The sequence below is a fragment of the Nelumbo nucifera genome, chromosome 1 (assembly GCF_055504915.1).
Source record: "Nelumbo nucifera cultivar China Antique chromosome 1, China Antique-T2T, whole genome shotgun sequence".
NCBI lineage: Eukaryota > Viridiplantae > Streptophyta > Magnoliopsida > Proteales > Nelumbonaceae > Nelumbo > Nelumbo nucifera.
In genome coordinates, this window is record NC_142649.1 from 125,962,358 (window position 1) to 125,971,363 (window position 9,006).

The window sequence follows — 9,006 nt, forward strand, 5'->3', positions numbered from 1 at the left end:
CTTCGGCCCAAGAAGAGCATGTGGATTCCTTGAGAAAACCCAAGAAAAGAAAGCCTAGCTAAGAGTAGAATTTGGCCCAACAAAGAAGGCCCATTCTCAGCCCAAAAGAGCAGCTCAAAGTATAGCTATCATGTGCTAAGAGAGAGCCTAAGTGCAGCCCAAATAGCAGCCCAAAGAGCTAGGGGCGGCAGCACTTAGGAGGCTTTCAAGAAAGCTTTAGAAAGTTCAAGAAAGGGGTGTAATACACCCCATTCTAGAGGCTTCAAGAAGGGGCAAGAGCCCCCTTGAAAAACTATATAAGGAGGCCTCTAGGAGGGGGGAGAGGTGTTCAATTGCTTGAGAGGAGGGCTCTCCCACTCTTAGAGGTTCGGCCACCTTGAGAGAAGAGAAGAGAAGAAGGCTAGGCGCAAGGAAGAAGAAGAAGAAGGGCTGAAGGAGTTTAAGTCAAACAAGCAAGAAGAGAAGGTGAGTTCAAAATTGGGGGTTTGTGATTCGGAGATCTTTTGTAATAACTCAAGTGTAGTTTCATTCTCCTTTGATTTGAATTTAGTTTCTTTGTTATATTTTCTTTCTTCTTTCTCCTTCTTCCATTCTTCCTTGATGTATTTCAGCTTATAAAATTTCAGTTCAGCAATCTAATTCTTTTTGATTCATTCGAATGGTTATGAATTGTACTTGAAGTTTCTTGAATAAGGGTGTTATTGTAGATTAATTTGGCCAATTAACCTCCAAAACTTAGATCTGAGATTACAAGATATGAATTGCTTGAAAGATAATTTAGATCTGCAATTTTCAGATTGCCCGAATGGATCTAAAGCTTGGAATTCCTAGAGTGCTTGAGAGAGACTCTAGGAATTCAGATCTACTATTCAAGAACTGAATTGGATGCAAGATTAGAGATAACTTGCACAATTCAGTTGGTGATCAATTCAGTTTTGAATTGATACCTTAGATGTGTTTGAAGAAATGCATGCATGAGGATTAAATCCTTAATAGAGATATGGGGATCATCACTCATGTATAGTTTGAACATGCACTCGAAAGAGGCTGTTCATGAGCTTGGGGTCTGACCAAACCAGGGCTTAATCATGATTTATTCGAATGATCCAAATTGATAGCTGAATTCTGAGATTGACATTTACTGCTTACTCTTCTAACCTGATTTAAAGGCAATTGGGCCAATGATTTAGATAGATTTTAGTTTAGAATTTTTAGCTTTCATTAAAGTTTTGATTTATTTGTTAATCAGAAAAGAAGTACTCAATTTAGTATTGATACTTGTTTCCTAGATCCTTGTGGGAACGGTACTTGATTCATTACTTTACTATTTGAACGGTTAGTGCACTTGCTAGTGTCACAATGAGCCACATCAAGTTTTTGGTGCCATTGCTGGGGATTTAGGAAAACAATATTAGGAAACATTGGGCATTCTTAATCTGATCTCATTCAGCATTACATTCATAGTTGGTTTAATTTGCTTAATTTTTCATTTCCTTGGATTGCAACTGCTATACTACTGTAGTTGTGTTTTAGTAGATTACTTTCTCTTCCCTATTTTAGTATAATTTTAATAAAGGGAGACCTGTTTTCCTTTCTATCTTGGAGTTATTGTCTTCTAAAAAAAAAGAGAAAAAATTGGAAACTTGAGTGTTGCAGATCTGAGTTGCATTCGGCACTCAGATCTGCTATAGCAGAACTGCAACACTCATGTTGAAAAAATCTGTTCATATTTCAGCCCTTTGTTATTCTTTTCTTTCATTACAAAAAGAAGAAAAAAAAATTATATATATATAATATATTATGGAAAAAAAGAGAGAACCATATAACCAAAAGAATGGAAACCAAGGATAAGGATCAGAACTCAAATCTGAGTTTAGATCTGAGTTCTGCTGTAGCAGATCTGCAACAGTTCAGATCTGAGTTCCCCTGAACCTAGACCTGAACTGATGTAAATTTAAGGGTAATTGGGGGTTATAATCACCCCAATTCACCCTAGGTTATAACTGCTATCCCCCATGAATAATTGGTTAGCTTTGTTTGATGAAATTCAGATCAGTGTTATTTCAGATCTGAACTGTAGTTTTAGCTACTGAACTTAGCATCGGTAGTTGCTGAAAAGCAAAAATTACAGATCTGAAGGTGTAAAGAACTCTTGCATTTACTCTCATAAACTTTAGATCCAATTGTATGAAAATCTTGTACAATATCTGTTCCCTATTCGGATGATGGTATGAACCCACTCAACTCTGATCTGATTGCAGTATATTTCATTGATGCTTCATTGATGTGGACTTGTAGCAGTATACCAAAAATATGTAAAAATCAGATCTGCATCATTGATGAAATAGTAGCAATGTGTGATGATATCAGAGTGCACTTGATTTCTACTGTGGACTGATTGATGACATGAGGCAGTATGTGGGTTGATGATCTGAAATCATATCTGTGGACTGATGTTTTTGTTATCCTTTAATTTACTTTCATCCGATCTGATTGATTGTTTGTCTGTAGACTAATGTTTGTGTTATATCTGTGGACTGATGATCATATATGTGGACTGATTTTTCTAGCTTTAAACCACTTGCACCAGATCTGAACTGGATGAGTGTAAAATACTGGCATTCAGGGCTGCTTACAGTATACAGTTAGCAGACCTGATTTCAGGTTTCTGCAACTACTGATCTGATCTGATCTGAAATTGGACTCAGTTCTGTCCTGCAACACTGCTAAATTGCAGTAGTAACATTGCCAAACAGTGCAGACCTGATTTTAGGTTTCTGTAAATTTGTGAATTGAACGACTTAATATATATGAGCTAGACAGTTAGGGGCTGATATGAGATTTGAAGCAAAACATGGACTGAATCAACAGTGGGCTGAATTGTTGCCATTAATCCAGATTGCAGCAGCTTATACAGGTTGTATGCATTGCAGACCTGATCTCAGCCTGATTATTTATGATAGATGTGAGTACTTTGGATAAGATGTGAATATTGGAACTTTGATCTGAACCCAGCCCTAATTCAATTCAGATATGATTCCAGCCCTAATTGATGTATTCTTGATTACAACATATTGCAGATCCACTAATCGGGCATCAAGTAGCTGCTATATTTGATTGAATAATTAGCTTTATATTTGGTTTCAGCTGCTGCAAAATTTGTTGTAGCTGCAAAATTGTATTTGATTGAAATCACCCAAATCTGAACTAAAATTGTGAACAGACCTAGCAGGGCAGACTTTGCTTTATTTAAACAACTTGTGCTTTACTCTATCTGAGCTGATTTGGTTGAGGAAAAGTTTGTTTATTTTGAGAATTTTTGATGCCTCAATAGTTTTAATGCAATGCCTTTAATTTGAAAATATGTGGAATGATTAGTTTGCTACTGTTGCACTATGGGTTGCTATTTTTGGCTTATGGGACATTTGTACTAATTCATAAGGAATCTGAACCAAAATATTGATTGGATTCATTGTGAACTAAACTGCTTTCAATAGTAGCAACTTATGCAAGTCAATATTAGACCTGATTTCAGGTCATAAGAATTCTTCAAGATTTCTTGAAGTCATACACTTGCATAGCTCACAAACCTGAACCTGGCTCAGGTCGAGTTATAGCTCAAATTATGTCCTCTGAAGGCATTGTCAATTCAGCTCTGATAAACTGCCCTCAGTCCAGTAGAGGTGAATGGATGTGTGCAGTAGTGTACATTGCATTTCAATTCAAATTTTAGTTATTAATGTTTGAACCAACAATCCTAAAGAATTATAGGTTTGAAAGCAGATGCTACAACTAATGGATTGCTGGTTCGAAATTATTTATAATTGGTACTTGTATGACAATAATTCATTGTACTTATCTTAACTATGATAGGCTTAGGTAATTATATTCTTTTGTATTATCTTGTTTATTGCCTTGACTTTCACAGTTTCTGACAAGCAGAGTCAAGCTGGAGGAAATCCTCTACGACCTAGAGATTGAAAGAACTCTCCGTGTCCGTCTAAGAGCAACTAGACAAGTCCAGCAAGAAGCTCAAGAAATAGCTGAGCAGAGGACTATGATGGCTTATGCCAAACCCACACTCACTGGAGCTGCCTCCAGCATTATCAGGCCCAATATTGCTGCTAACAACTTTGAGATCAAACCGGCCATCATTCAAATGATTCAAAACATGGTGCAATTCTGTGGTTTGGCCCATGAAGATCCCAATGCACACATTTCTAACTTTTTAGAAATATGTGATACCTTCAAACACAATGGGGTAAGTGATGATGCCATTAGATTGAGGTTATTCCCATTTTCTTTGAAGGATAAAGCCAAAGCATGGCTGAATTCATTACCGGCAGGATCAATAGCTATGTGGGATGAAATGGCTATCCGTTTTCTCTCTAAATATTTCCCCCTTCTAAAACTGCTAAAATGAGGAATGACATCACTACTTTTTTCCAGCAAGAGGGGGAATCTTTATACGAGTCATGGGAACGATAGAAGGAGCTTCTAAGGAGAGTTCCTCACCATGGCCTCCCCATTTGGCTGCAAGTGCAGACTTTCTATAATGGTCTTACCAACTCAAATAAGACCATACTAGATGTTATAGCCGGAGGATCCATAAATAATAAAACTCCTGAGGTTGCCCATGCACTTATTGAGGAAATGGCAGCCAACAACTATCAATGGCATTCTGAAAGGGCTCAAACTAGGAAGCAGCAAGGCCTGCATAATGTTGATACTTATACAACACTATTTGCACAAATAGGAGCAATCAGTAAGAAAATTGATGAAATGCAGATAGTTGCCATGCATGTGTAGCCTCTTACTTGTGAATTGTGTGGGGGAGGCCACATTAGTACTGACTGCCAAGTTGGCAATCAGTTTAGGCCATCTACTGAATAAGTCGACTATGTCAGCAATTCATCAAGACAGCAGGGTTACCAAAGTCACCATACCTTTCACCCAGGATGGAGGGGACATTCAAATCAGTCCAGGCCAAGTCAGCATACTTCCAAGCCTTTCCACCAGACTTATCATCAGCCCGAACCAAAGTCCAATTTGGAGGAACTGATGACAAAATTTATAGTAAGTGCGGAAACCAGGTTCCAGAACCAGGAAGCCTCAATCAAAAACCTGGAAAACCAAGTGGGGCAATTGGCACAATTAATCTCTTCCAGAATGCCAAGAACTCTTCCAAGCAACACTGAAGTGAATCCACGAGAGCAAGTGCAAGCTATTACCTTAAGAAGTGGAAAAGAGTTGCTCGAGGTAGAAAAGAAGAATTGGGCTGAACCCAAGGCAGAAACAAGCCTTGGAACCGGACAACAGAAGAAGGAACAACCAGAAGCACAACAAGGGATGCACCAGCAGCCACAAGTTCCATTCCCTAACAGGCTGAAGCAACAGAAATTGGAGAATGATTTTGGTAAGTTTCTTGAAATTTTTAAAAGTTTACACATTAATATTCCTTTTGCTGATGCTTTAGCCCAAATACCACACTATGCAAGGTTTTTGAAAGAATTATTGGCAAACAAAAGGAAATTGGGAGATGTGGCTACAGTTGCTTTAAATGAGGAATGCTCTGCTATCCTTCTGAACAAGCTGTCTTAGAAACTTAAAGATCCAAGGAGTTTCACTATTCCTTGTACTATAGGCAGTCTAAAAATTGAAAAAGCTTTATGTGACCTGGGAGCTAGCATCAATTTAATGCCATATTCTATCTTCAAGAAATTGGGATTGAATGAACCCCAACCCACTAAAGTGGCATTACAATTGGCTAATAGATCCATTAGACATCCTAGGTGGATCATAGAAGATGTTTTAGTTAAAGTTGACAAATTCATTTTTCCAGTTGATTTCATTGTGTTGGACATGCAAGAAGATGTAGAAGTCCCGCTTATCTTAGGGAGACATTTCCTGGCTACTGGGAAAGCAATGATTGATGTCCAACAAGGACAACTCAGCCTTAGGATACAAGATGAGGAGGTTATTTTTAAAATGTCTGATGCTATGAAACATGCACCCTCTAGTGATGATTCTTGTTTTATGATTGATGCCATTGAATTGACAATTGATGAATGCTTCCAGGTAAGTAGATATGTTGATCCTCTTGAACTCTGCCTCCAGCAGGGAGAACTTGAAAAAGGAGAAAATGAAGAAATAAACCTCATGATAGCATACCTAAATGATAAGCCTCAATTCAAGGGAAAGGGGTTTATCAAGTTAGAGAACTTAGGCAAATTGCCTGGACCATTAGGTAAGCCATCATCCCAAGAACCCCCCACCCTTGAATTGAAGCAATTACCTTCCCATTTAGAGTATGCTTTCCTTGAGGAACCATCAGATCTCACCGTAATAATTTCCGCAGCACTAAATCCCTTACAAAAAAAAAAAGTTATTAAGAGTGTTGCGAGAACACAAAAATGCTATAGCTTGGAAGGTAGAGAATATCGAAGGCATTAATCCATCAATCTGCACTCACAGAATTTTGATGGAAGAGGACAGCAACCCAACATGAAAGAAGTGGTAAAGGCTGAAATAATTAAGCTGTTAGATGCCGGGATCATTTATCCTATTTCTGATAGTTCTTGGGTAAGCCTTGTGCAAGTTGTGCCCAAGAAAGGGGGTATGACTGTTGTTCCAAATGAGAAAAATGAACTCATCCATACTCGTACCATCATTGGATGGCGTGTGTGTATTGATTATAGAAAATTAAATGAAGCCACCCGAAAGGACCATTTCCCTCTCCCATTTATGGACCAAATGTTAGAGCGGCTAGCCACGCATGAGTATTATTATTTCTTGCCCATATGGTACCTTTGCATACCAAAGGATGCCCTTTGGATTATGCAATGCCCCAACAACCTTTCAGCAATGTATGATGTCTATATTTTCTGATATGGTTGAAAATTTTATTGAGATCTTTATGGATGATTTTTCAGTTTTTGGTTCTTCGTTTGATTCATGTTTGAATAATCTGGAACAGGTGCTTACTAGATGCGAAGAAACACATCTTGTGTTGAATTGGGAGAAATGCCATTTTATGGTGCAAGAAGGCATAGTGCTTGGACACAAGATCTCTCAAAGAGGTATAGAAGTCGACAAGGCCAAGGTGGAGGCAATTGAAAAATTGCCACCCTCAACATCTGTTCGTTCTTTGAGAAGTTCTTTAGGACATGTCGGATTCTATAGGAGGTTTATTAAGGATTTCTCAAAAATTGCCAAGCCATTATCTACCTTGCTTCAGAAAGAAGTGACTTTTGAATTTTCAATTGAATGCCTTCATGCTTTCAACATCTTGAAAGACAAATTGACCCATGCACCTATCATGGTAGCACCCGATTGGACCCTCCCATTTGAATTAATGTGTGATGCGAGTGATTATGCTATAGGAGCTGTTTTAGGACAAAGAATGAACAAACATTTTCAGCCAATTTACTATGCTAGCAAAACCTTGAATGGACCCCAACTCAATTACACCACTACAGAAAAAGAGCTGTTAGCAGTAATATTTGCACTTGACAAGTTTCATTCATATCTGATATTGTCCAAGGTTGTTGTCTACACAGATCACTCGACATTAAGGCACTTGCTTACTAAGAAAAACTCAAAACCAAGACTGATCAGGTGGATCCTTTTGTTGCAAGAGTTTGACATTGAGATTAGAGACATGAAGGGTACTGCAAACCTGGCTGCTGACCATCTCTCCCGGTTGGACAAGGTAAGCTCAAAAGAGGAGATAACTAGCAACATTCAAGAAGAATTTCCGGAGATAACCAGAAACATTTCCTGATGGAATGAAATTTCCCTTTCCAATATTTTGATCTGTGAAATCTTTGATGTTTGGGGTATAGATTTCATGGGACCTTTCCCGAATTCTTTTGGGAATAAGTACATCCTTGTTGCAGTTGACTATGTATCCAAATGGGTAGAAGCCATGGCTTTGCCCACAAATGACTCAAGGAGGGTGGTACACTTCCTAAAGAAGCTATTCTCCCGATTTGGCACTTTGCGAGCTATAATTAGTGATAGAGGAACTCACTTATGCAATAGCTAATTTGAGAGGTTAATGCAGAAATATGGAATTACACATAAATTCGCTACCCCTTATCACCCTCAAACTAGTGGCTAAGTGGAGTTGGCTAACAGGAAACTCAAAAGAATTCTGGAAAAGACCGTAGCATCTGCTAGAAAAGATTGGTCCATCAAATTAGATGATGCATTGTGGGCATACAGAACTGCATTTAAGACACCCATTGGCATGTACCCCTATAGATTGGTCTTTGGTAAAGCATGCCATTTACTAGTTGAATTAGAACACAAAGCCTATTGGGTTCTTAAATTCTTAAATTTTGACATTCAGGCCACAGGGGCTAAAAGGTGGTTGCAATTGAATGAATTGGATGAATTCAAACTTGCCGCCTATGAGAATGCCAAAGTTTATAAAGAAAGAATAAAAAACTGGCATGATAAGAACTTGCTGAGACAAGACTTTTATGTAGGCCAGCAGGTATTGTTATAAAATTCCCGTCTCCGCTTGTCTCCAGGTAAGCTGAGATCCAGGTGGTCTGGACCCTTTACCATTTCACAGGTTTTTCCCCATGGGGCTATAGAAATCACCCACCCGGTTCAGGGCACATTTAAAGTAAATGGTCAGCGCCTGAATCCATATTTAATGGGCGGTACTATACCCCCTCCATTCACTGTTTATCTTGATAACCAGTGATCTTCTATGCTTGCTCATGAACAGGTTAAGGCATCATTTTGTCATTTATCTTTTTAGAATATTAGTTAGTAAAATAAAGATCTCTCTCTCAAAATTCCAATTCTTTAAGGACACTATTCATCCTTTTCTTTTCTTCTGTTTGCTCTAGCAAGTGTGATTCCCTAACACTACGAACATTGAGGACAATGTTCATCTTAAGTGTGGGGGAGTGAGCCCGAGGCTAGGATATGGGGGCTGAAACCATGCACTTCATTCACCCCAACACACATATGCAGGCAAAGACATAACCA

The 9,006-nt window shown here is 38.5% G+C and overlaps 1 non-coding gene across 1 annotated transcript; it reads right to left on the reverse strand.

Moving 5' to 3' along the window:
• Nucleotides 1–4,416: 4,416 nt before the first annotated feature.
• On the reverse strand, nt 4,417–4,523 carry LOC148803795 (small nucleolar RNA R71). Its single transcript, XR_016081653.1, has one exon. It is a non-coding gene; the product is annotated as a small nucleolar RNA R71 (small nucleolar RNA).
• Nucleotides 4,524–9,006: the final 4,483 nt, after the last annotated feature.